This window comes from Tyto alba, unplaced genomic scaffold (genome assembly GCF_018691265.1).
Source record: "Tyto alba isolate M040663 unplaced genomic scaffold, T.alba_DEE_v4.0 Super-Scaffold_2, whole genome shotgun sequence".
NCBI classification, from domain to species: Eukaryota; Metazoa; Chordata; class Aves; order Strigiformes; family Tytonidae; genus Tyto; species Tyto alba.
Window position 1 is genome coordinate 28,908,733 of NW_024881282.1, and position 27,798 is coordinate 28,936,530.

Consider the following 27,798-nt stretch of genomic DNA (forward strand, 5'->3'; position numbering starts at 1 on the left):
CCTCAGAGCACAATCCCCTACTTGTTATTTTCACAGACCACATGACCCAAAGTCATTCTGAAGGATAAAAAGACAGAGGCTGCCACCAGATCTCTGCCATGATTTTTCCACAGTTCCCAGCCTTAGCCCATCTGTTATGCAGCGGCCACATGAATGGCATGTGTCAAGAGAGTCATCACTGTGCAAACTGCCCAAAGAAATCAACCACCCAACTTCCTTTTGCTTCCATGGCTTCAGCAATTGTTGCTGAGCCAGCCACCATATGGTGAATAATTAGTTTTTCGACCCCACTCTAGAAAAATGTTCGCTCCATTGCCAGGCATTAGCAATATGTGTGTTAATGAACAACAGATGATGAATGCCTATACATTAACAAAAGTTGAGATTATTCTGGCAGCAAGCTGCGCTCACCACAAGAATCCTGATGACTCTTAAGGCACCGAGTGATGGACGGCGACAAGTCATGGCTGAAAAGTACAATTCAACCAAATTTCTCCATTTCTCAAACACTAAAGCAACTTTGCAATAAACCATCCTGCTCCTCTCATCTTGCTGCTCCCTTTCTTCAAATGATGAATTTGACCCACGTAAAGGATTGGCAATGTAGAGCTCCCAAACAGACGTCTTCTGTTCTAGGGCAATTGAGGTGCATTGTGTAAATAGCTGGGACACAGCTTCCTCTACACTTTTCTTTGTCTGAGTGCTTGATGCATATGAATTTATACTGAATACCTGCAGTGTGCAAGCCCCTTGAAGAGTCAGTCCCAGACCTCTGAGCAAACACTCACCTCCAAGGACTGAGGTTGGTAAATATGTCTGATGATTCCATCAAATGGACTTAAAAGCTCAGCTAAGACCTCTAAGCACATTTCACTCCCTGAAGTGATTTTTTTTTCTAGCCCTCTAAAAAGAGATCTTACCTACATTCTTCTATAGGATGAAATATCCCCATATTATACAAACATTCTGAACTGGGGATCACATTCAGGAAAGCTGACGATTCCAACTATTGCCTGTCATTAACAAAGCCCCAAATGCTTTTATTTTAAAATGGCTTTGGGATGCAACTATTTACAAACAGATCTGTAAGTAATTAAATACTGTTGTTGAGAACAACTACAACTCTGGCATATATGTTGTTTGTAGTAACAGAAATGCACATTTTAATAGGCATCTCAATTCTAAGATAGCAGGCAAGATCTCCTCTTCAGAAGATAGGAGATAGGACAGCCAGCCAAGACAGCTCAGTTTCCTTCACGGAGTTTCAGTGGTGAAAGGCACAGAGCAAACTCAGGTGCACAGCCTGCTGTCTGTTCAGGTCCTGCCACTGTCACTGCCAAGCCTCAGGCAAGTCGTTCAACCTCTCTGCATCACATGGCCCAGCTGGACCATGGTACTGATGGTGCCCACCTCCCTCCACAAAGCATCTTCTTGGCCACATGAGTAACCTACGAGCAAGCAGAAGTCCATTGGACCATAAAGACTCACTGTGCCCAGGTCTGACACACTTTCAGGGATTTGACCAGCAGGCAGGCTTTGAAATCTGTATCTGCACTTGTTATTTTATTACGTGTTAAGCCTGTCCACTAGGCAGGTGTTTTTTTCCCAGGACTATACTAAATTTTGGACGCAACTAATGTGCATGGTCAGTGAACAGAAAGTGGTTGCAGATTTAGTTCCTCTTGGTGCAGTCCCAGACACTGACTGTTCCATTGATATTTGTGTGAAAGTGTCAAATGCAGAAATTATCATCTGACAGCTGAATGCTCCACTAACCTTGTTGATAACGGTTGTTAGCACAAGCAGGAGTTCATCCCATTTAGTTCAAATAGCAATCGTGCCTATGGAAAAGTGGATTTCATCTGCACAAAGGCACCTGTTTCAATTCTTTACATTACTAGGATTTTTACATAGACAAAACACACAGAGAAAATACATCAGCAGTTGTCTTTCAGTATTCCAAGGTCTGAGAGCTTTTGTATTTTATTTAAATGAAACTGATTATTTGGGATCAAACTGATATCATTTGTACCCAAGCCACTACCTAATTCCTTGTAAAATTACTTGCCTGGAAAAAAGCATACATTTTAAAATATAGATTATTATTATAAGAAGGAGAATCTTCAAGAAGTTTATGATCCACCAGCTTTGATTGTGGTTAAGATAGTACTTCCAATCAAATTCTTCCCTTCTTCAGCCAAAAGTATGCTTCCCAGCATTGCAAGACTTTAAATAGCACAAGGAAAGTTTTTAGCTTTTTTTAAATTGTTCAAGGAGAGATATCCATCACCTTGTGGATGGCACATTCACTGGCTGTGACTGGTCATTATGGGTATTTCAACGTCCCTAACAAGGTGGCATGTTTCTCTCTTCACTTTGTGACACAGCCAGTTTTCCAGCACAAGTAAAACAATAGACTATACTATCTGCCCACTGTTACAGAAACCTTTCTAAAAATGTAACCACCTAAAGCACCCAGCCAGAAGACCAACTACAGCAACTACAAAAGCTAACCATATTTTACTGAACAATAAACCATGTTTTCCTGTATTACTCCCAAAATTTCAATCCATTCCTGAAGAATTAATATCTATATAATTTTTTTATCACCCTGGAAAATCACAAAGCAGACCAGGTGCTATCACCCCTCTGTGTGGAGAGGGCTCTCCATGACTGACCAGGTACTGTGTGAAATTACTGGGGCCCAGAGAAGGCCATAGAAAAAGCTCTTAAATAGAAACTCAAATGTACGGCATGGTTTATCTTAGAGAGGAGATAACAGCAAATATGATAAAAGTGCATACAACAATAGATGGCCTAAAAATTGGGAGCTTTTATGAATGCTGGCTCAATAAATGCAGGAACAAGGGGACAGTCAGTTGCAAAGTGCCTCCAATTACTATAGTGCAAATACAGTGACATTTTTCTAAATATCAGCCTTGGAACACACTTCAGATGCTACAAACAGCCTAGGATATTATCAGCTTGTATGTCAACACTAATAGGAAGAGAAAAGTCAGCCATTTAAATGTCAATCAGTGTCTTGAGATGGTGGTTTCAGTAATACCTGCGGAACTCCACTGTGCTTTAGAGGGCTTGTATACATGAGGTTATCAGGTAAAAATAACATGCTTGCACAAATGGAACTGCAGCTCCTATTTTCTCCTGCAAGATTTTTACTTCTATTGATAGTCCTTACAGGACGAACACATCTTGATTCTAAGAGGCCAAGAAAATATAAGGCAGTGATATCTGGAAAAGATAAATCTTATCTGCTAACTAATTAAATTAAAAATCAGTGTGATACCATGAACATGGAACCTTTCATGCTATTTCATTGTCACTGTTCAGGTAGAACTCGAATTCAAATAATGGATGCCTGAGAAATCCATGAATGTGATCTTTGTGAAAAGAAAAGAAGGAGGAAGAATTAAGTACCTTTATTATGTTTACAGAAAAAAAAAAAAAAAAAAATCTGACTTTCAAAAAGAACAGTATGTATCCAGAATAAAACAAAAAACAGCTAGAGTATTTATAATGATGTAAAAAGTTAAAAATGTTCTTAGAACAATTGTATGAACCACAAAAACACAAAATCATTGTGCAATCTAAAAAGTTTAACTGTTTTCCAATAATCAGAGAGATGGAATTAAGATATCTTTAAAATCTACATTGAAAATCTGTGGAATATCTTTTCCAGCTAGTCTGTGAAAAAAATTCCTTCCATTTCAAAAATAATGTCTTGAAAAGTCATTATGATGTTGAATGGTCTTAAAGGCCACATAGAGGCAGCCAAGGAAAATTCCTGTTGCATTTTGAAGTCACTGGTGCAGTGGAATTCATAGTAATGTTCAAGATAAGCAGCAAGAATGCATACCATTATTTTAATTATTTTTGGTTTATTGGTCTATGTTTAGGACTATTCTAATAGTTAAAAAATGCATCTGTCTAAAAGATACATATTTTCTGAAGTATTTGTCTTTAAAATACTGAAATATTTGCCTAAATAAAGGCATTTGGAGCAAAAGGGCTAATACCTTTGTCCAGATGAATCCAAATTTTGCCAAAGAGGGCTATGCTGGCAACCTGACAGGAGCTTTAAGGATGAAGCTAATTTGCATGAAATAGAGGAAATTGCAGCTGCCCTCAGAATTAATATGGAGACACTGACAGCCCCAATTGAGACAGAACATTGTACAATGGGATTTGTGAATACAAACATGTCACACTTCCTTATTTAAGATGAAAGTAGCTATAGGCAACAGAATAAGTCCCTATGAAAGCTACTTAGATACCTTTACCCCCACCTTTCAGGTCCAATGACCTCATTTCAAATCCAGGTGGGGGCTGTCACTAGACCACAAATGGAAATGAAAGTTGATTCTGGAAGACAACCACTTTCAGAAAAAGTGCTTGAGCATAGGATTAAATCCCATTCAAATACTCTCCTGGAAAATAATACAACTCAACATGTCCTTAAAAGCACTCAAAAATTCCTTAATCAGGGCCTCAAAAAACTCCTCCTAGTCATTCCTTGTCACCATCAACAGGTAGTGGTATGGATCAGGACCACATGAATCACTGGAAATAGATACAGGATGTTTGAACGTCTGCTCTGAACAACTCTTGAAAAATTGCACCAGATTATTAGTTTGATCATACTGACTTCATGCTCTTCATATAAAATAACCTCTTAATGTTATTTTCAAGATTTCTGTAAAATGCCTAACTGCTGTGTTTCATTTCTCAATTTAATAACTTAAGTATTATTATTATGACTTGCAATGGAAGAAAGACATGTTGCATGAGGTTTTCATCATGTTCCTCTTCCTACACAATGTTGGGTTGACTTTCAGAAATACAGAAACCTGCTTACTGACCGATGCTGGAAGATTCACGCAGACAAGTACATCACAAAATGTTAAATGAACAAAGATAATCCCAAATGCTGAGCAGAAGGTCACAGGCTGCAATTCTCAATAACCTGAACTGACATTATCAGCCAGTTCTACTTATTGTCAGTTTGATCTTTCTACATCCCTTCAAGAGAATGGCTTGGTCCCATATTCCTGTGACACACACTGTCTTAGAACAAAGTCCCAGCAAAATCACACTCTTCCCTTTCTTTCTTGGATGTAGCAATTAGCTTCTCTAGGACCCGCTATTGCACTGAAAACAATAACTGCTCCAGTAAGAGACGTCATTTACAGTATGGTCAATTGTTCACTTTTTGGCATGTATTACAGAGAGTGTGTGGCTTCTCCTTTATTAAAGGCACACTCATTTTACCTGTGACTTAGATTAAGGCTCTTCACTCCTCTCTCTCTTCTTTTTCCACAAATATTAAATAGCTTTAATCCAGCCCTAACCAGATACCAAAATCTTGGTTTATCTTGCAAGAAACATTGCTATTTTTCTGTAATCTCAGGACGCATCCAATGATGAAGGACAAGGTAGCCATGTAGGGTCACTGGGCAGAGACAGGCACTCTACTCCTGCTTCTAAGTTACATACTTAAAGCAGAGAACAGGGATCACCTGAGAAGGTGCTTAATCTTTCTCCCTTGTCTGTAAAAAGAGTTTGGACAAATAGATTAGTTTAGATTAGTTGCCTGATTTCTAGATAGCTAAAGTCCAGGAAGAAAAAAACCACAATAATCTAGAGAAATTAATGGAACAAGACAGAACAACTACTGATTTCTTCTATCCTGTTTTTTCATGGGACTCCTCTAGGAATAGGCACATACTGGTGATCTACAGCTGTTGGATATATCTCTACAGATATGCAGCTTCTTGTTTTTATCTCCCCTCACTGGATTGGTGTTTCTGGTGTGTTGCTGCTGAGTGGAGCTGCATGCCAGGGCCACTGCAGCATACACAAGGGCTCTCCTTCTTCTCACCTACCAAGTGCCCCATGCTCTGAAGCAGCTCCCCCTCTGCCACAAAACACTGCACAAATCCACCACAGCCCCTCACTCTAAGCAGATTTTTTTCTGTCCTTTCCTTTCTTACTTTTCCTGTCACTTTGGCCCTCTATATTCCACCATGAGGGGCTCCTTAGGAGAATTTTACTTTGGGATATTTCCAGACCCACCCCATGGTCAGTGGTCTACCTGTCATCTTATTCTCTCCTTCCTTCTTGTAGAATGGATTTGCACTTCACCCCAAATCTTACCTGATTAGTTGAATGCATGGGACCCAGCAGTCCTTCCAAAAATTTCTGCTGGCATGCCCGAAATCACCAGGCATCAGACCTTTGGTTGAATGATGAGAACAGCCTTGTAAGATGTATCTGCTCCTCTCCTCCCATCTCAGCTTCTTCTCCTGAGCCCAACTGCTTTACACTCTCTAAACCACAATTTTATTCATTCCATATACTAGAAATCATGTGTTATGCTCCCAAGATTTATGAGGAAGGCTAAAAGCAACTGACATTAAACAAATACTCCTAATAATAAAAGGTTGGGGGCTGGTTTTCTCTCTGAGTTTTCAATTTGCATTTGGACTGCACATTCAAGTTCAGTTTGGCTAGCAAGTCACCTCCTGGCAGAAGTTTTCTAAGGGTTGATCCTTCTTAAAACCTGCATTTATGAAAAGAAACCTATGTTTCCTACAATCACTCACTTCCAAACATATGCCAGAAATTTGTCCACAGTACTTTTAACCAGAGTGAAAAGCAAGTATTATGTTATCCTTTCATTTACAAGCAATCAGGATAGCCAGAGCAAACCCTTATTCTAATAATTGTGTACAAAATCTTCAGACTGCAGCATACATACACTAAAAATGCACAAATAACCCCCACATTAACTGTCCTTGACTAGCAGATGAAAGCCCTGCAGTATGCAAAAAAACAAATCCAAAATTCAGAAGGTAATACACCTGAGACGATTTAAATAGTTTGGAAATATGTGGAGCCAGCTTAAACTGACTGCCCTTCCAATTTTGAGAGATGAGATTGACCTACAGCTGGTTTATGTTATTCCTTCTGTGCTTATGCACATTCACATCTAACTTCAGGCAACAAGAACAAAGAAAAACACTGCAAGAATGCATTGGGGCAATGATTTTGCTGTTGTCCCTTTCAGGTACAGTGATGCATCAAATTAGTGTTAAAAAATTGAGGAAAATTTATCTCACCACTCCCCTGCCAGCCCACTCAGAAAAGTCTTTTATATGTTAGAATAAAACCTTTTTGATACCTTAGAATAAAAACTTTATGTCTTCTTTATATAAACTAACTTGCTAACTTGTAAACACTCAGCAGTTGTGAAACATGTCTCTAGTCAGATACTGAAATACGGATTTAGAATCTAGCCTAACGCAGTCAATTAAGAAAATAACTTTATTTAGACCCCAGGTCTTGAAAGAATCTCTAGTTCTCCAAAGCATTAAACCTTGGTGTTATAAGGCTTTGCCTGATGAGAGAGAGGATGTCGATTCTGTTACTGTTGATTCTGTTAACAGTATCGAGAGAAACACTTCTAAATGCATCTGTACAGGATCACAGGAGGTCAGATGTCATTTATTCCATCCCCTGCTCCAAGGCAGGATCAGCTTTACCTGTCCTAGGCCTGACAGTTTTCTATCAAAGCTATTCTGAAAAATAATGAGCACTCAAAGTATATGTCCTTGCCATTAAAAAAAAAAAAAAAAAAAAAAAAAAAAAAAAAAATCCAGACTAAATTCTGACGCTGTAGTTTAAAAGTACTATGTCTTGCCTTATCATTCATTGACAGGAAGAAAAACATTGCTCCTTTCTTCTTTGCAACAGCTTTTCATATTCTTGAAGACTCTTCCCTGATTTTATCAAGACCCTGACAATCTCTTCTGCTCCAAAATAAGTACTACATCTTTCCTGCAGTCTGCTACCTACGTCGACGAGACACTCCAGTGATCAGAACTGAGTAGAGCAGACAGGCTCTGCCCTGTGTCTGCCAGGGTATGCCACATTTCTTAAGTCATCATCTTCACCACTGTAAATTGTAGCTGTTCACCTGGCTAAATAGCTATGTAATCAGTTTTGTACCCAGTCTATTCTAGAGTAACCTAGACTATAAATCTCTAGTTGCTTAGGAGAGTGTTCCATCAGTTGCTCTCTAAAGTCTTAGTAAGCTCAAAACATATGAAGTCTAACACTTCTCATCTAGCAATAGAAAGGAAGATACACATTTTGTTTATCATGCAAACCTTTGTGTGAATTGTTTTCTTTCATATTGGTGGATAAGAAATACCTTTGAACAAGGAAACATTAGAGGAAGATGGATAGGTGCTTGCAGTACCTAGCAGTCATTGATCCCACATTAGGCAACTATAACCCTACAGCTATTGCTCACGTTGGCAGTAGCAGTAGTACGTATTCAGATATCATATGTGTTTCCCTTGCAACATATCACATATGTCAGTAGCCTTGACATATTACCAGGGACATTGCTTCTCCTTTCACTATAGGACTTTGATCAGCACCTAAGAGATGAAAGGAAGATGTAAGAATCTTCAGAGTGGATACTTATATGACATGAGTCTGTAGGGAAAATGTTTTTACATTCATCATTAATGAATGGTACTCACAAAGGAGTGAAAGAGCTTGCACTCCATATGCTTAAAATCTGTTTATTGAGCTATTCTTCCCATGTCGTTATGCTTTTTGCTTTCAGAATTTCTACTGAAAATTATGCTACACAACCCTGGAATCACTTATCGCCAACAGATAATAGTCCCAAACAATATTTTAATACTTTTGGCAACAAAACACGATAGTGGAAGAAGGTGTTCAGCACAATAAAACCACAGAAAAAAAGTGCCACAATTTCTGCAATACATGGTAGAAAAATGAATATTATGTAGTATGAATCAATTGTACAGCATGATTCATAGGAGAATTTCTAAAACTTAAAGAATAAAGCAGGATATAAAAGAGGGGAATCTTAGGCGAAACAGATGTATTATGAAAGTAAAGGAGGAGCTCACTGCAGGATGTCCTCCTGCTTGAAATTGGCCTTATCAGACTAAAAGAGATTCATTTGCAGAGCAGCATTTGAAAAGAGAAAATCAGGTCACTGGTGGTGTGATGCTAAAGTCAACCAAGTACCAGTCTCTGGCAGAGGGGAGGAAAGTTGGTCTTAGTGAAAGTAATTGGAGGCACAGAGAGAAAAGGAGTCTGAAGAGCTATATCCCATGAAGGCCAGGGGACACTGGCGGACTGAAATCAGTAATTTCTGTAATTAGAGCATTCTGTAATTGAAGAGTGCAATATGACAGTCATCCAGCACTGTAGTAGTGTGTACGTAAACAGGATGCTGAAGTAGTGTGCCAGGACAGAGGCGTGGGTAGGAAGGCAAGAACAGAAACAATTTAGGAAGCCTGAGAAACAATGAGGAATATAATGAGAAATATGTTCCCCTGGCCTTGTGAGAAAATGTCCATCTCCATAAGGATACAGAAACTCACTGAGAAAATTACTATGTTGGACTGATTTGTTATGACAACTGACCTCCTGTGACCTTTATAAAAGATCTTCATCCATAGAGTAGATAATTTAGTGTCCAGAAGACCTAGGATAGAGGATGTCAGTTCATATGCATGCTAAGTTACTGTAACAGACCATGACACTGTAATTTTTTAGGTTCAATGTAACCCAAATATCCTGAAATGTGGAATGGCTGTGAGAATGAAAGGCCAGAATCTCTAATTACAGTGGACAAATAATAAACACAGGAACTCTTATAGGGTCTCCTTGTACGTATACAAAACCTGGGTATGCAAAGTCATGAGCAGAATATTTTAGAAAGACTTCAAGTGATTTTTGGATTCTTTTTTTATTACTGTATACCCAACCCTGAGTGATAAACAAAAACACACCATAAATCTTCAAGTACATCTACTCATGAAAAAGAAGTCATTTTGCATCTTTGAAATTAACTCCATTAGGGTCATCCAGGGACCCTAATGTGTCCTGTTTTCAAGGTTCAAAGCTTCAATTTTAACTCTGCTAAACCCTGAGATTTCAAACCTTTAACCTACCTACAACATAAGACTGATTACTACTCATCCTACATCCTGCCCTGATGAAAAGAATTGGGGGCCTACAGCAGAGGAAGGGGTCAGCCTAACATTTATGAGGCAGAAAATGCTGTTTAGAAAGATGTTGGAAAAAAATACACAAAGCTGGAATCAGTTGGAAACAGGGATGGAGTTGAACAGTCAGGTGCTGTATGCTGGCAGCTTATCACAAGGCTCCACAAAGGCTAACATTAGCATACATTTTCATGTGTGAGCATATATTAGTGAAAAGTGCAAGTCTGTACCTCCCAAGTCACTCCTACATGTGAAAGTTGTTAGAGTTAGGGGTTTATCTGAAGTTGGCCCCTGCTCACCAGCCCCACTCTCCAGCCAGTGACTGAAATGATACACAAAAGTGTTTGTTCCACAAAAGCAGCTAAGTGAGAGCATTCCACATGTGCTGCCTGCCGCTTTTTTTGCAGAACTAAACAGAAACACAATGAAAGGAAAAAAACATGGGTTTTAAACTCAGTGTATTTCAGGCAGATAGGAACACTAGCACAGGGCTTAGTACGCAGACAAATCTGCAGTGCATGATCCGTGGGGAAAAACACAAGAAGCATACCTTATAGAAGGAGAGTTTTATAGAATTCCCAGTGCCCATGGTACTCTTATAAACGCTTCGTCTTTTGTTCCTGCAAGGCTCCAAAGAATAATAAAAGAAAATACAAAGCAGAGGAGGCACCACTGAGTGAGTGCAACAGTGTTTTATTAATCCATGTGATTAATCCAGCATGCTGAGGAAGATTCTTTACAAAATCAAAACGTTCATGTTTTTGATCCACATGGATTAAGGGAACACTGTGGCATTCGCTCAGTGGTGCCGCTTCTGCTTTGTGTTTTGGTTTTATTCTTTGGAGTCCAGCAGCAACAAAAGAGGGAGCATTTATATGAGTACAGCAGCATGGGGACTTGGATAACCTCCCCTCCCTTCCTGAAGGATGCTGCTTGCATGTTTCTGAGGGCCATGTCTCTTGTTTGTGTCTACAGCCTGCCCTCCAGAAACCAAACCACTACCAAATAATAGAAGGCTGTTTCTGCCAAATCCTGAATGACAGTCATGCTGCCGAGTGAGCTTTCTATAAGTCAGGCACATACCTGTGTAAAGTAACCAGACAATAATTAGAAACACTGGCTACATCCAAAATTTATGTTGGAGGAAAAAAAAAAAAAATATAATTCAGCAGATTTCTTTTTTTGCAAAGCAAATGATTCAGGCATTGTAGATGGAACCTGACAAAATACTTAAGTCTGTGCTTAGGGTTAAAGCCAAACCCAGACTTAAGTGCTTTACATTTAACTTCTTATGTGCTCAAATGCTTTGCTGTACAGAGCCTGAATTTCCCCTTGTTTGAACTGAGAGTGACCGCAACAACAAGTTTCCTCTAACTAAAAAAGGCCAGAGGACAACCTTTCAGCCCAACTGACAAAAATTCAGCATTTGATTTTCAGTGAGCCATCCCAGTCATATTCAGAGGACCTCTTATTTGCTAAGCATCTAAACAGAAATATGCAAGAGTTTATAAACTCTACCCAGTACCGTAACAACACATTTCCTATGTTGGTGTCTAAATTTTGTCGTGCTATGCTCAGAAGTCATTAAAAGTCTCTACCTCTATTTCCAAATTTTACTTACAGGTTTCTTTATACTCTCTTTCTCTTGTGATTTGCTTTTCTCCTACCTCTTGGATCTGGTTTCTCCCTACTGCTCCTTAATCTTTCTGGTTTTTATCAAGGTGAACTTCTTGGGAAATTAACTTTCATTCTCCCTATGCTTGGAACAAGGGAAAGAGACACATGCTATCAAACACAAAGGCTAACTTGACCAGCCCAAAATGAGAGGAGCATTTCTGTTAATTCAGCTCTAATTAATAATGTATAAATGTCAGGCACACGTGACTACAAGAAATGTTATGCCTTTGAGTGGTTTACAGTGAAAGGGAGGAAGGCAACTTGGACAGGGAATGACCAGGTCTCAGCTAGTAGAGAGGAGCAGCAACTGATCCGAAGCTCTGCAGCTTCCTATGTTGCTTCTGTGGTTGTGCAACATCTTCAGCCTCCTCTGTGCTTCACAGCTGTAATCAGAGACCACCTGAACATGTTTCCAGCCCAACCCAACACTACCAGCCCAACACCATCACAGCTCTACCCAGGCAGGTAGCCCCAGGGAGGGCTCTGGCAAAAGGCAGATCCTGGATAGAGGCACAAATCCTGCTTGATATCTAGTCCCTGCTCCCAGAGAGCACTGCTATTTCTCAATGAAACAGTCTAGATTTTTCCCCATTAGCAAAGTAAAGTTGTTTTCCTTGACACTCTTCTCAGAAGCAGCACCACTGTTGCAGCTGAAACTGTTAAACATAAAAGATTCTGACTAAGGCTGACAGCAAATATGAGAGCAGATAGGAAAAATTAAATCTGAAAAGTTAAAATTTGGCAATGTGTCCTTGTTGCCTTCAATCATTGATAATAGCATGCAACTTTAAGAGTAGTATGTTCACACTTTATAATAATAAATAAAGATTAAACGTTGTAACAAAAATATCTGATAAACAATGTATCAATAAAACATCTTCCTCCTTATTCTAGGAACTACAATTTATTTACACACTCACATAGGATGAAGTTAGTCCATGTAAACATTTCAAACACACTCAGAATGCTCCAACTTGTCTATTTTCCCAATGGTTTTTTTGATGCCCATGAATCAACTATTTTTCATATCCGTTTATGTCAGTCTTTTCTATGTCAGACATTCAACTAACAACCTATGCACAGATGCAGTCTGAGAACACTTAAATACATTATGAATTAATGACAATCTTGCAAACTAACACAACATATTTTGATTTTGCTCCATATATTACTGGAACTTATGTGCCTAGGTCACACTTGCTCTGTAACTCTCAAAATACATTTCAGAAAATTCTCACATCTCTAAGTCTAGAAGACAAAAATCCAGAGAATTCTCCCTCCCCCTTCTTAGAATATCTTTCCAAACACCTATTGCTAAGGATTTGAGGCAGCTCCTAATTTTGATCTTCTTATCAAGACTTCCTGTGATGAATCTCTGCCCTTTCTTAGCAATAATTTGAGATAAACTGTAGTCCCTAGTCTATTGGGAGAAATTTCCAAAGCACTTGGCATTTGGCCTCACACCAATTCTCCTTTGAAGCTGGAGACTATACAGAAAATGTCTTGCTCCCTACTGAGCAAACATTTGACCTTAGACTACTGGGAAGGAACAAACTGGACCTTCTGCTTTTCAGGGTAAGCTAAAAGGTTATACAGTCCCTCCTGCTGAGTCCTAACAACTCAATGCAATATTCTTAAGTAGGTTCTGCATGCCAAAGTGTCGTCATGGCTCTTTCCAAAACACAGAATATGGTGTTCATGGAAATCAGTATGATATGTTTCTGATGCACGCCTCATCTTGAAAAAAAGTGGAATTTTGTGTCATACAGAAACACAGAAAAGAGAAACCACATTGAAAGCTTTCTCACCTATGGACTGCAATATTTCACGAAAGAAAGGCAAACATTCACATTTGCAAAAATTATCTTGAAGATGGATCAATAAATGCACAGTATTATCCAAAGGTGGAAAGGTGGACATAAAAAAGTATAACACGAGGATGATGTAGCTGTTGGGACAGTTGACCAGGGGGAAATACAGCAGCCTCCTCCCTCTTAAGAACCCTTTTAAATAGGGATTGGACTGCTCTGCCCCAATGCTACTGCCATTCATCAGGTGACCTGTTCTGGACTATGGGCAAGATTAAGCCAGATAATTGAAATAGTTTTTCTTAGCATGAAAACATGTACTGTCATGCTTAAGCAAATTACAACCATCATTGTTGAAAAAGACAAGAGTATCAAGAATGATCTAATAAGCAAAGCATGTTAATAACAAACAAGAAAGAGGAATTGCTTGCCATAAATTTTTTATTCATTAAAGATTGTTGAAATTTAAAAATTTACCATAAAAGGGGCATCTGGTCTGATTTTACTATAGGTCTATGTCACAAGACAATGTTACCACATGCAATGCAAGAATAATTTTATTGTACAAGTGTAATTATAGCAAATAACTCTTCTCCATTTTGAGTCCTATTAGACACGAAACACTGAATGGTTTTGAGTAGATTTTGTATTTGTGTACCCACACTACCAGCATGTATATGAACTTCTCTTTGATATTCTATTTTCTTCTTAAAAACAGTCAAACAGCAAAGATCCACAATTATAACACATTCTAAGTCTCCCTTGACAGAAAACATGAAGTTATCTGGATGTTTGAACATATTCTTCTGAGAAGGGGAACATTCCTCCCCATCCTCCTTGGATTTGACTCCCCTGTTTAGCTAGAAGGCCCTGGATCTTGGTGTTGAGCCCAGGACCACACAACATCCTCAAAGGTGTCACGAGTCTGGGCCAGGCAGCAAAGGCTCCTCTTCTGTGAGCATTGTGTAAATTGAAACACAAGTGAGATTCAACACATCTCTGTGCATGTTGCATGAGACATCATGCTGCTACCCCAGAGCAACAGCCCTGAAGTGGAGGTGTAGGAAGTATTTTCCAGCATAATTTGTTTTTTTAAAATTCTAGGCATATGAAGATGAAGAGTTTATAAAGAGAAGGAAAAAATATGTATATTGCTTTGATATGGTTTGAAATTTAGACAAGTTTTTCCATTCATCTTCACTTCTTGGTTTCTCACATTCATTTTCAAACAGTGACCTCATTTTCATTATTTAAGGTGGGCTTTAAGGTTAAGCAGCAGAAGCTGGGCAAGATAAGGCCTGTAGACTCCCAGCAACTACAGAGACTGATTAAACATCACAGTGTGATAACTACTGGACAACCTTTTCTGATTTATGCAGAACTAATGTTTATCAGATGCACAATAACTGAACATTTAACTTGGCATGCCAGCCCTCCCTTGTCTGCCACAGTTCTCACAGAGTCCTTCCCCCATCACTTTGGGACCCAGGTAAGCATTCATGAGCTTGACCAGTTGCCCAGGCACGCCAGCCTGGACCTCCACCTCTCCTTGCATCCCTCCAACTCTGCTCAACCTCAACTCTGCTGTCAAGAGAGCCATTGATGACTGAAATAAAATTCTTAGCTATATCACACATGGCAGCTCTACAGTATTCACCCTGGGCACTGTTCCCCAATCTCCTGAATAAGCCAGTGAACCCCACAAAAAGCCAAGGGAAGAGGTTTTGGCAGCATCAGGGGGCAAGGTTCATGGGGAGTTAGTGGGAAGAAGCAGCTCAGTGGGAGACATCCCTCCACCAGCTCCCAAAGCCAATCCCTGGTCAGGCTCAGGACTTGAAGTAATGCAGCTCCCGAGCTCCTGGGATACCGAACATCCTTCTTGGTCTGTCGTTCTCTGCTCATAACATATTCAAAAACATTTCCACCCTTTAGTTGCACACTGACTCCCTCTTCCCTTCTGGATTCCCAAATCCTACAATCTTACAAAGAAGACAACAGAAAAGTGAGTGCAGTGAAAAACAGCAAGGTGGATGACTTAGAAACATTTACTACACTCTGGTGCTCCAATTTTTCATTAAAGTATAAGCAGTGCTCATGGTTGCTGACACATTTAAGAGCCTTTCACATGATCAAGAGTTTTACAAAGTAAAGGTTTATGCTCCCGCATAACTGAAACCCATAAACACAAGTTAAAGTGTGGCATTGTAAAGAGCATCTGCCTAATAAACCACAGAAGAAGAAAGAAGAGCAAAGCTGAACAGTGAGAATGAACAATAATTTCCTTTTACCACAAACTTCATAGCTTCCCTATAGCTACCTTCAGCATCTGTTTTCCTTGTTTATACTCCCCCACTATGGATTAAAAAATTATGATGAAAGGCTTAGTGCAGAAAAAAGTAACATGAGAATTTATCACAATGGTATAAACTCTCTTTTCATAAGGTAGAGTGAAAAGGAAGGTGGGCAGGGAAGGGGAGGAAATCAATGCAAAACAGGATCTGAGCCTTTCCAGTAAAATTTAATCTTGAAAAGTAAACCATTATTACTGGGAAACTCTTTCTGTAATTTCTTAATTGTATTATTCATTACAAATGTTTCCTTGTGGGCAAAAGTGTATTTCCCCAAGTAGTGCATAGACCTGTATTTCAGCACTTCTCTGTACCGCATGTTTGATGCATCCTCCGCTGGCCCCTGCTGCAATCCTCGCCAGGAAAACCGAGCTTTCGCAAACCATGACGAGGCAGTGGTCCGGGGGTCTCCACTGGCGGCTCAGGGTTCACCCTGCTAGGGAACAAATACCATTTTTCCTGTTGTTACAAAGCATATTTATTATGTCCCAACAAACACTCTTAAAGAGGAGAATGACTGCAAACACCTCTCAGATCTAACCATTTAGCTGATTTCAGTTTGATTTTTTTTTGCATAATAAATGAAAAGACCAGGACTACAGGACATGGAGGGTTAAGGGTGACTCATTGTAGAGAATATGCCCTTTTCAATAATACCCCTCTTTTGATTAACTAAAAGCAAGGCCTTATATATTATACACAATCCTCTTTTTAAACAAGGCAAACTCCCACACCACAAAGATACTAGAACAGTAAATATTGATTTTCTTGGCTGATGGTACACCTCATGCCACACAGCTCACTCAAGCATCTGCTTGTTACCACAAGCTATTCCCTTTGTCTAGGAAGAAAGAAAAGTGGCGTTATGTGCTATCAGTTGTGGATTGCAAATATTTAAAAGAAATAAAATTCTCAGAATGAAAGGTACCTTCTTTTGATTAAAAAAAAAAAAAAACAAAAAACAAAAACAAAACAAAAAAAAAAAAAAAAAAACCATAACTATTTACTTTAGACCTATATCCACTCCTAGCACCTGTACTTTTCAATTGTTGGCTTGCCAAGAACACTGCGGTTTTCTTCCTGGCTTTTGTCTTAAATAACTATTTATTATGCACGAAATATCTTTTGAAGATGTACAGTATTTTACTAGAAAAGGAAGATAGCTTGAAAATGCTGCAGAATACTCCAGCTGTTGATATAAGGTTTGTATGTATGCTGGCAGATTAACAAGTGCTACATATATATATGCTATGCAAAAAAGAGCATGTACTAAATAAATTATTTGTGTACTCTTACTCTTTCAGTTTTGGTAGATTTAAAGTTACATTTTGCTAAAGTTATATTTTATCACAACAGTAACTATGGAAGCAGATTTGCAATTATATCAGAGTGGAGTAAGAGAGATCAGGTAGCAAAAAATAAACTTTTTGGTGTTTTACAGAGAATAAAAGTTATCACTGCAAATTAAAAGTTTGTATTTAGTGGTGAAAAAGGGGTTTCCAATCCTCTAAACAAACAAAAAGAACAAAATACAATCATTTCCCCAGTTTTTACTGCGGCAAATGTTCAGAAACAAGGCGTCAGTAAGTACAAAGGATTAAGAAAAGAGACAAATCAAAATGTCAAATGTATGGAAAGATAGAAACAGGCATTCGCCAAATGCATCTTAAAAAAAAAAAATTCTTACATACAAAGAGCAAGGCTAGAGAACAGTGTGTCATTGCTTGCCCTAACTATGGTATAGGGCTTCCTATGGGTCTCCTCTTCTGTTTTATTAATTGGATAAAAGAATCATAATTCAATTACTTAACGATTTATTACAAAATACTTTGCCCACACAAGATTTTTCAGCATGTAAACACCATACTATTAGACTATCTACTATTACAGGCCTAGCATTTCAGATTTCATTAGTAAATAAAGCCAGGTTTATTTGTAATAAAGTTAAGCCCTTCTAACCACTGACCATGGAAACCAGATTTTGAAATAATTCAGATTTGTGTTTCTGTTCTTTCTAATTAAGGGTAATATCGGGAAGGACAGACAGTGGGTAGCATTGTTCAAGCACCATGGATTTAAGCAAGAAAATCTGATTATCAGCTCATGTCAGAAGCCAAGCGATAATGCAGCTTAGCATTCGTTTGGGCTTTTTCTTTAGCCAAAAGATAATTACTGTTCGTTAAGTCTTACGTAAGTGTATCTAATATCTATGGTCCTAAAAATTATGAATAGTAAAAGCACACAACAGGCAAAGAAGAGTTATTGTATTTGTTATTTACTTGGGCTGTTCCATCATGTTAATCTCATTAGCCAGGAAAGTTAAACTTAATGTCAAACTATAATTTCTTAAAGGCCAAAAAGTTAAACATCAACTCTCATGCAACTGACACCAGAAGTTACATTTTTTTATGAAGACACAAAAGCCATATTAAAATGACATCGAGCCCATTGCAGCAGGATCTGCTCTTTGGGCTGCCTGCAGGATGCCCAAAGCCCTCCACTCGCACTCAAGTCAGCCCAGTTAACTTTTAAGTGTTGGAGCCCTCTGACAAGATGATAGTACTTCACCACGAAAGCTGGTGCTTTTCTGGGTTTCGCAGCACTGACATGATGTGTCAAATGAGCTCTGTGCCCTGATATTGTCTCATTATACAAAGTAGTGGAGGTCATCTGAACTCATACCCATCACCTGCAGCAGCCTGGAAGGTGCTGGGGGGAAGGAGAAGCCCCCTTGGCCAGGAGGAGCAGGCAGCGTGGTGGGCACAGGCAGCGCCAGCACTGCAGGCAGCAGAGTGTGTATTTAGCTGCCTAAATAAGGATGCTCAGCTTCCTGAACCCTCTGTGATATAAACCAAAAGAGACACATATCTCTGGCAGAAGATTCTGAGCAAAGATCTGACATAGATGCTCAAAATTGCAGCAACCCCTTCCCTAAAACAACCCTCTGCTGACTACCTCCTGGGCATGAGTCCCAGGACCTTCAGAGGTGATCTCTGTGCCTGAGCACCAGCAAGGCCCTACCTACCCCACTGGGAAATAACAAGCCAGCTACCAATGCTGAGGTGTGTAGTAATACTCTTTTTAAGTCTTCACATTGCCATGAGAAATAGAAGGCAATTCAGCAGAATGTTAGCACAGATCTGCCAAGCCCCAAGCACCAGCCACCTGGTGAGCCAGGGAGTAGGTCCCTTTGACAAAGTCATTGATGACCACCTGTATTTATCCCTAAACCCCTTCCTTAACTCAAATACAGCCTTTAAAGGAGTTGGCATTTACACAGCCATCTCTGCATGCAAATTCTGTAGAGAGCTTTAAGGTAGTTGAAAGGCTTGATTAGGCACAATGGATGCTAGAGGCAAAAAGCAAGCCAACTGCACATTCGGAGCTAAGAAGTTCCCTGATGAAGTCATTTGACACCCATATTAACAAGGAAAAGTCCTTAGTAGCTAGGGAACATTTATAAAACACAGATATCCTACACTGTTACGTTTACTTCATTTTACTTCTGACAGGGGCAGAACCAGGGGGAGACTCTATCCCAAAGAAAATTGCAGCCTTAGAGCCTCATCTTTAGGGGATTCACACTGAACTCATTGAAAGCTAAAGGAACTGATTGCTGAGCAGAATAACACCTTGCTCTGGTTGTCTGCCATGCTAAAAGGTAGGCAAGATGAATCTGCAAGAGAAACTATAAGAACTGACACAGGGTCTCTGAACTGGCTCTGCCCAGGGCCTGACTCAGTATATACAATCACACCTGCTCAAAGTTGCAATTCGGTTCACCATAAGCATTACTCTTGAAATAAGACATAAATTTGCCTAGTAAAAGCAAAGCACAGTCAAGATTAAAGATTTCTATACCTGTCAAGCATGCTGAGAACTAATCTGAACAAGGTGATCAATGAGAAATTAAATAAAAAAGTCAGCTTATTTGGCCTGGCAGGTGCAATAATTCTAGCCTCCTTGTTAATGACATGTAACAGCAATTAGGAGACAAAGTAAATAGAGGAAAACAAATACTAAGGTTGTCCACAAAGTAAGTCATTTTAAAGACACCGTTTTCATGAAAAATAGAATATCATGCAGGGAAAACAAAATTATCAGGCATTGAGAAACACAGGTGTAAACATGAAATACCATCGTAGGTTTATTTTTTATGTGTACATTTTATGGCCAACAGGGATCATTAGGATCACTTACAGTGACTTTCACCATAAGGCAGGGCATAGATATGGCACCTTTAAAGCAAGTCACAATGGCAACAGCAAAATCGCTAATGCAGAAATCCTTTTGCCTCTCAGAAGAGCAGTCACTGGGTTTGCAACCATAGGTTTCTTTCATGCAGAGGATGGTTCTTCAGAAACAGAGCAAGTGAAGCACCACAGAACCAGATGAAAATTAGTTGGAGAGTGATCAGAAAGAGATACAAAGTCACCAGAATAGCAACAAGACTGAGAGACATGGCTGAACTGACCTCTCTCTGGAGGCTCCTACCTCTGCTCCATCAACAGGCAGGAAAGTTTCGTCTGGAAGAACTGTCAGGCTACAGCATTAACACCATACTCACCCAGGATGTTGAAACTGGTCTTCCACAATAAAACAGAAAAAAAAAAAAAAAGTGGCCTGAATCACCTCATAAGACTTCAGCCTATCTGCCACAGACAAAGAAGAAACAGCCAGATGTGCTACCCTGTTCTTCAAAGGAAGCTCAGTGCTGGCACTGCTGCATTACAGAACTGTTTCAAACAGCCTACTCTGGCTACACGACTGCCTGAGTGACCTCCATAGAAAAACTGCTGCTTCAGAAGGCAAAATAGTTAATTTTGGCTCATTATGGACACTAGAAAAAAATCTACCTGAGAGAAAATAAAATAGCACATCTTTTTAACCCAAATAAAGATTATTTTTAAAGGCCCTTTTAACCTGTATTAATTAAAACCTGGTAGCTAAATAATAATAATTATGAGAAGACAGAATGTGATGGCCAGGGAGATCACTGCTACTAGCAAAGTTTATCTCACAGTCATGGAAGTTTTCAAGCACCTCTTCCCAGAGAACATTACCTGGAGTTAAATGGGAGTTTTCTCATTCAAGAAGATGGTTGGGTGGAAGTTTACAGTCCTCCTTGGTCCTGAAGGTCCCAACTTCTGACACATAAGGCTCTGAAGGGATGGCTCTTTCCCCGCCAGTGTTCTCCAGCAGGGATGCTGACCCCCTCAGAGGTAATGGAGACAGCTAAGCCCAGCTTGGTGCAGGCAGGGTGGGCATCATCCGTGGGTCCATGCTGGCCCTTCTGGTGGTCCTCGTAGTCACCACCTGGCAGTGGCACCCCTGCCCAGTGTGTTGACTTCAAAAATCATACTCAGCTTTTCAGGACCAAGCTGTACTTTTCATTACCCTGATACCCAGAAACATTTTATGGGTCTGAAGCCCATCCAAGGATATCAATTTCTTGCTATCTAAGATTATAACACACCTCATTACCTTCACTATCTTCATATAATGTTATACTACCATTAAAAATCTCACCGTTATTAATTAAAAAATACTTGTTCAAAAAATTAACTAAAGACCTTTTTTCCTTCTCTTGCAAACACTCATGACTATATAGTGCCTCATTGTTTTCCCTTCTTGAATGGATGTCTTTAAAAAGCGCAAATAAAAAGAATTAAATGCTGTGTCAAACTACTGGTACCGCATGTTTAAACACCTGCTTCCCTTCATCAGTCCTTCATAACATTGTTAAACAATAATTATACATACTGATGAGTAATGAATCAAAATACTGTAATCTATCTTGAAAGGGGTTTTGCTAATATTACATGAGACATTAATGGGATATTTAGACTGTTCTTGTGAGAGAAAACATACCTTTGTATACAGAGAAAGAAAAACACCATGAGAACTTACTGGATTTTTCTCTCTACAGCTGGCATCATACAAAACATGGTTTACTAATCCTTTAGGATTTTGTATACAAAAAGAGGGATTTGGGGCTATTTTTGTATCTTGGTCTGAATCATATATTGCCATTAGTCTCACAATTTTTGCTACAGTATCCATGGCATATTAAGCTCTGCCTCCCCAATGTTCCTTGCCTTCTGGCACTGCGCTCCCACACCTGGTCCTGCTCTGTGACCTGCCTGAGGCAGCAGCCACGGTCCAGCCCCAGCATCTCTCCAGAGCAGGATGGGGAGACTAGGGTGATGCGCTGCCCACAGGAGAGGGATGGTCCCACATTTCCAGCCATCCATTTAGCTCATATCGATGACTGCTCTGTCCCAGGACACAGGGATTCAGGGCAGAAAACATAGCTGCTCCAGTAAAAGCTGAATTGCTCTTCCTATTCTCACCATTTCTTTTTCTATCAGCCTTTTTAAATAAAAAAAAAAAAAAAAAAAAAAAAAAAAAAAAAAAACCACTGCAGATTAATTTCTTCCTACTTTGAGCTTGACAATTTCTAGGTGGAAAAGGAGCCCATTTCAAAATGCTAAATGCAAAATAGGCAAATGCTTTACCGCTATTTGCCAATGGCCTTTAAATTCAAGGATCTGGAGTTTGTTCTGAAGTTTTTATAAAAATAATGAAAACCAAACTTCAGAAATATGTGATAAAAACATGTAAACTGTTAGCAGGCCAGTACCTTGCAGGCTGGCTGCCTTTCAGATCACAGCTGAAATAATTCTCTCCAGAGCACAACCGTGAATGGGGGTACCTCAGAGGACCTGCCTGGTAGGTGAATTTAAGCCTCTTATACCTGGAGGGAAGATTACGCAGTTCTGCTGCTGTGCCTCTTGTTCCCCACCGTTTATCCCCCTCACACCTTATAACATATAATAGCCTCACACAATCCTAAACTGCAATTTCATATCATTTTATCTTTAGAGGTGTGATTTTCCCTTGAAGAGAAGCTTTCCACAGAGAATAAACAAGCCATCTACGAGCCCATCTCTCCAGAGCTGCTCCAGCAACGTGCCATTGTCTCATTCAGCAGCATGTCTTAATCAATACAACTTAACCCCACATAGCTACTTCACTGTTCAGAAAGTAACCTTGGCTCCTGGTTTTGTGTTTCATACACACAAATTTAAAATGCCATACCTAGGGTGCCAACGCACTTATACATAATTAATCACATTGGCTTCAGCAATCAGACAGCACTGATGGGATTTTCAAAATTTCCACTTAATTTCAAAGGAAGTGGCGTTAAGCCAACACTAATCATTTTCTTTAAATGCTATCCTATCTGAGCTTGACTAAAACCCTAGGAAGCAATTTTAAAAGCTGAGCCCATAGGAATTTAAGCAGGCAACACAACAGGCCTAATTAAACTTGTCATTTACAGAGGTATAAATCTAGAGTCACTCCTCAGAAGTCATCAAAATTACACCAGGTCCCAACTAAATCTGGATACTTTCACCTGGAAAGCAAACTTCTAGACCACTGAACTATCTTAGGGTGTAGACAACCAGGTCATACCTTATATCCTTTCCAGCTGTGTGCAAAACAAAATGATACAAGCAGAAGTAAAATTAGGTCTTTGCATACAAAAAGTATCCAAAATTCAAAGTCATGGAAACTTTTCTCACTTAATTGGGTAATCAAATCAAAAGGCTAATTACAGTATAAACGGTCAGCATTGCTCTTTTCCTATTATTTTTGATTCTGCAATACCTACAGCAGTTTGATTTCAGTTTTAAAAAATACTAGTGTAATCATTGGGATAATTTATGTTAAAATGCTTCCCTATTGCAACACCAGTAACAATCTTGTAAAGTAATATCAAAATTGTGTTTACTGTATTATTAAACAAACAATTTATCATGTAGCTTTTGTGAGTAAAAGGTAACTTGTAAAATTTACAATAACAATCTTGTAAAGTAATATCAAAATTATGTTTACTGTATTATTAAACAAACAATTTATCATGTAGCTTTTGTGAGTAAAAGGTAACTTGTAAAATTGCTCAAGAAACAAAATAACACAGATCTCCAACATATTTTCTTTCTCCAACATAATATGTTCCAATATGAAGTAATATCCTGTACTTAAGTGATAAATTACTCACGACAGAGACTAGAGATTTTTTGGTTCATGTGTATTGGCCCTTTCTTGAGGCTCCTCCATGACACTGATACTATCCTGTAACAAAAGAGAGACATCACAGAAGAGCAAAATGTCTTAGTTTTGTTCCTACTAAAATCAGTGTGGTTTATAACAGAGGTAGAAAATTTGCCAGAGCAATAATTACTGGAAAATATCCAATCATCCCAGTATAACATTGCTATAAATCTTGATGAAATACCATGCAACTTCCCACATGCGAATGACTTAAAGAAAAAAAGACAGATTTGGTGTTGTTCACTTATTTACTTATTTATTCATCTGAATTCCCATATTTCTCTTTTTATTTCACCAGCAGAAATTCCAGTGTTCCCATGGAGTTCGCAGAGAAATGGAGGAGTAATAGCAGCAGGAAATAGCACACAACAAATTCTCACCTCTGCTACCTGCAATCAGGAAAACATAAGGCTTTTTTTAAAAAAAAAAAAAAAGTGCTAACAGCCTCTATATTGTGTAGTTATGCCATACAAGGTGTAAATTGCTTAATTAGAAATACAATACTTTAGCCCCATGTAAATGTATAACACTAAGAATGATGCAGCAAAAGCTTGGCCTACCCTAACCAGCCCTGCCTGCCTCGTAACAGTGTCTAGGAGTCTCAGAGATAAATTATATTCTCTCATTGGTGCAAATGCACTAGTAAAATATTTCCCATACACAACCTTACAGTAATTTGATAAAGCTGTCCTGAAGCTCTTCATTGGCCGTTAAATTTGCTGGCACCAACCCCCCCACAGTTTCCCCAGCAGGCCTCACGTCTCCACAGAGGGGTATTGCCAGTATGGCTGTATGGCTATAGTCACACAGCACTGCCTGCCTCCCCTCTTCCCTTTCCAGGGTCAGAACATGCACCAAAACCTTAAAGTTTTGCCCATCAGGGACCAGCAGCCTCCCCACAGCTCTGCAGTCAGAGTGACATTTCTGATCTGCTGCATAACAGAAAAACGCAACAAGAGCCTGCAAGCTCCTACATACCTTGACCAGAGAGAAATTACTCTGTTCTAGGTACTGTTAGAGAGCCAGGACTTAAATTATGAGGGTAGCTCTGCAGACCTCTCCACACACCCACTGTTGACTCTAGCAGCACCTTCATAGAATCACAGAATGGTTTTGGGTTGGAAGAGACCTTAAAGATCATCTAGTCCCACCCCCCCTGCCCTGGGCAGGGCCCTCTTCCCCCAGCCCAGGGGGCTCCCAGCCCCGTCCAACCTGGCCTTGAACCCTTCCAGGGAGGGGGCAGCCACAGCTGCTCTGGGCACCCTGGGCCAGCGCCTCACCCCCCGCACAGTAAAGAATTTCTTCCTCATATCTAATCTAAATCTACCTTCTTTCAGTTTAAAGCCATTACACTTTGTCCTATCACTACATGTCCTTGTAAAAGTCCCTCTCCAGCTTTCCTGTAGGCCCATTTTAGTACTAGAAGGCTGCTATAAGGTCTCCCCAGAGCCTTCTCTTCTCCAGGCTGAATGACTCCAGCTCTCTCAACCTGTCTTCATAGGAGAGGTGCTCCAGCCCTCTGATCCAATTCATGGCCTCCTCACATCCATGTCCTTCTTATGCTGGGAGCTGCAGAGTTGAACACAGAACTCCAGGTGGGGTCTCATGAGAGCAAAGTAAAGTGGAAGAACCTTCTCCCTCAACCCGCTAGTCACACTTCTTTTGATGCAGCACAGGCTGCGATTGGCTTTCTGGCTGTGCGTGCACATTATCAGCTCATATTCCGTTTTCCATCTACTAATATCCCCAAGTCCATCTCCCCAGGGCTGCTCTCAATCTCTTCATTGCCCAGCCTGGATTTGTGCTTGGGATTGCCCTGACCCATGTGCAGGACCTTGCACTTGGCCTTGTTGAACTTTACACCTTGTTGAACATTGCACACTTCAAGGCTGCAAGACTGTGGACTTTACTTTTGCATGACCTGATAATTCCTTATGACTAGATAATTCCTTAGGCTAAACTTTATCAGTCCATCTCCTTTCCTCTCCCTCCCAGACAGATTGTCATCATTCTGACTACAGCTGTTATAACTGCACAGCTTGAGGGACAAGAACAACAGATATCTACCATGCACAACATTGCACAGAAAACAAATAACAGTTCCTGCCCCAAAACCCTCACAGCTTAACTAGACAATATGGGCAGGGAGAAATGTCTGTGGCCAAACTGAAGGCACACCAAATCCAAGAGTCCAGGAACAACTGCTGCCTCAGCACTGTCATGAGTAACATTAACACTGATTTTTGCAAAAGGTAGTGCAATAGCATCTGTTGTGATGTTTCATCAGCTGCTCCGCCAGCTTTATTTCCCAACTGCCTCTGCTCCTAAAACCTCATGGCTGAAGAAATGCAGAAAGTGAATACAGTTTGGGACTGTCATGAGAAAAGAGGAAGAAAATGGTGGTAACTGTAACCCTAATGCTGTCTTTTCCTTCTATAGTGTTGGGACACTTCATTGGACCACTTTCTGTGTCCAATCTGAGTCTTTTTGGTTACACACAATCTTAAAAAAATATTAAATGATGACATTGAATAAGCTGCATGTTACAGCTGAACAAAAGAAAGGAGAAAGAGATTGGGTCCCACTTTCCAATTCAGACAGACTTAAATAAATAAATGCCAGCCAACGCACTGGCTGTTATTATTAGCACTGTTATAAATTATATCATTATGTGTAGCCAGTGGATAATAGTTATCAACCTTATCTTGGTACCATTGCTAAATATTGCTTCTAAGTGTAACAACCTTAAATATCTCCAACCACAGCAAAGTCGCAATACTCATCCTCAGGTAAAATACCACTCCCAAATTTAGAAACAAGCTGGATTCATCTTCATTAAAGCAAATATACCCACTTGATGAGTAAAAAAAGACTTTAAAGTAAAAGTAACTGGTTACACATCACTCAAAGTCACCTTAAATTTTCTTCACTTAGTAGGGTAAAAAGGACTTTAGTTGCAATGAAAACAAAGTGTAGCAGATCTTCTGGTACAGTAATTCTTTGTTCATACAGGAGAAGGCATGTAGAAAGAGATGGGAAATACTTCTGCACAGGCATAGCCGACATAGACACAGAGAGGAAACGTGCAGAGATAACACAGGTCTTATGGTAGAGGTGGATTTCAGACCAGCAGCAGACCATGTACCAAAAACCCAATTCTTCAGACCGTTTCAGAATTTCACACATTTCCCATCTTTCACTTCAGACCCCACAGGAAGGCCCCACTGGAGGACACATTCAGACACAGATGTTTTATTGCTGTCCATACTAGGCCAGGTGCACACGGACACTTTGTCACCATGACCGTCCCCAACTCCAGCACAACAGCAGCAGCTGCAGCACAGGTGGGTGCCCACTGCTGTGCCCAGAGGAGGTGACTGCTCTCACATGCAGCAACCTGTGTTCTGCATAAACCTGCTCTCAGTATAAACACCAATAGAAAATATTAAAAGGTGCATCTCTCTAAAACACTCTGGTGAGTTCAAGCAAGTGCCACAGTTGACCAAATCAGAGAGTATGGTGGAATTGAGCACTATTTTCTAAAAGGTGCTCAAAGCTCTATCAGTTCTCACACAATATTTTATAGGTGATGAGTATATGTATGTATCTAAGGTACAGCATGTTGTCTCCCACAGGCAGACCAAGGCAGCCTAAATCTTTTCCATGACAGAATAACACAGGGGAAAAAACGTGGACAGTGTGTGGCCTGAGTTTGGAGAGTGTAGTGGTCACCACTGAAGGCTTACTCCCCTAACCATTCATTGTAAA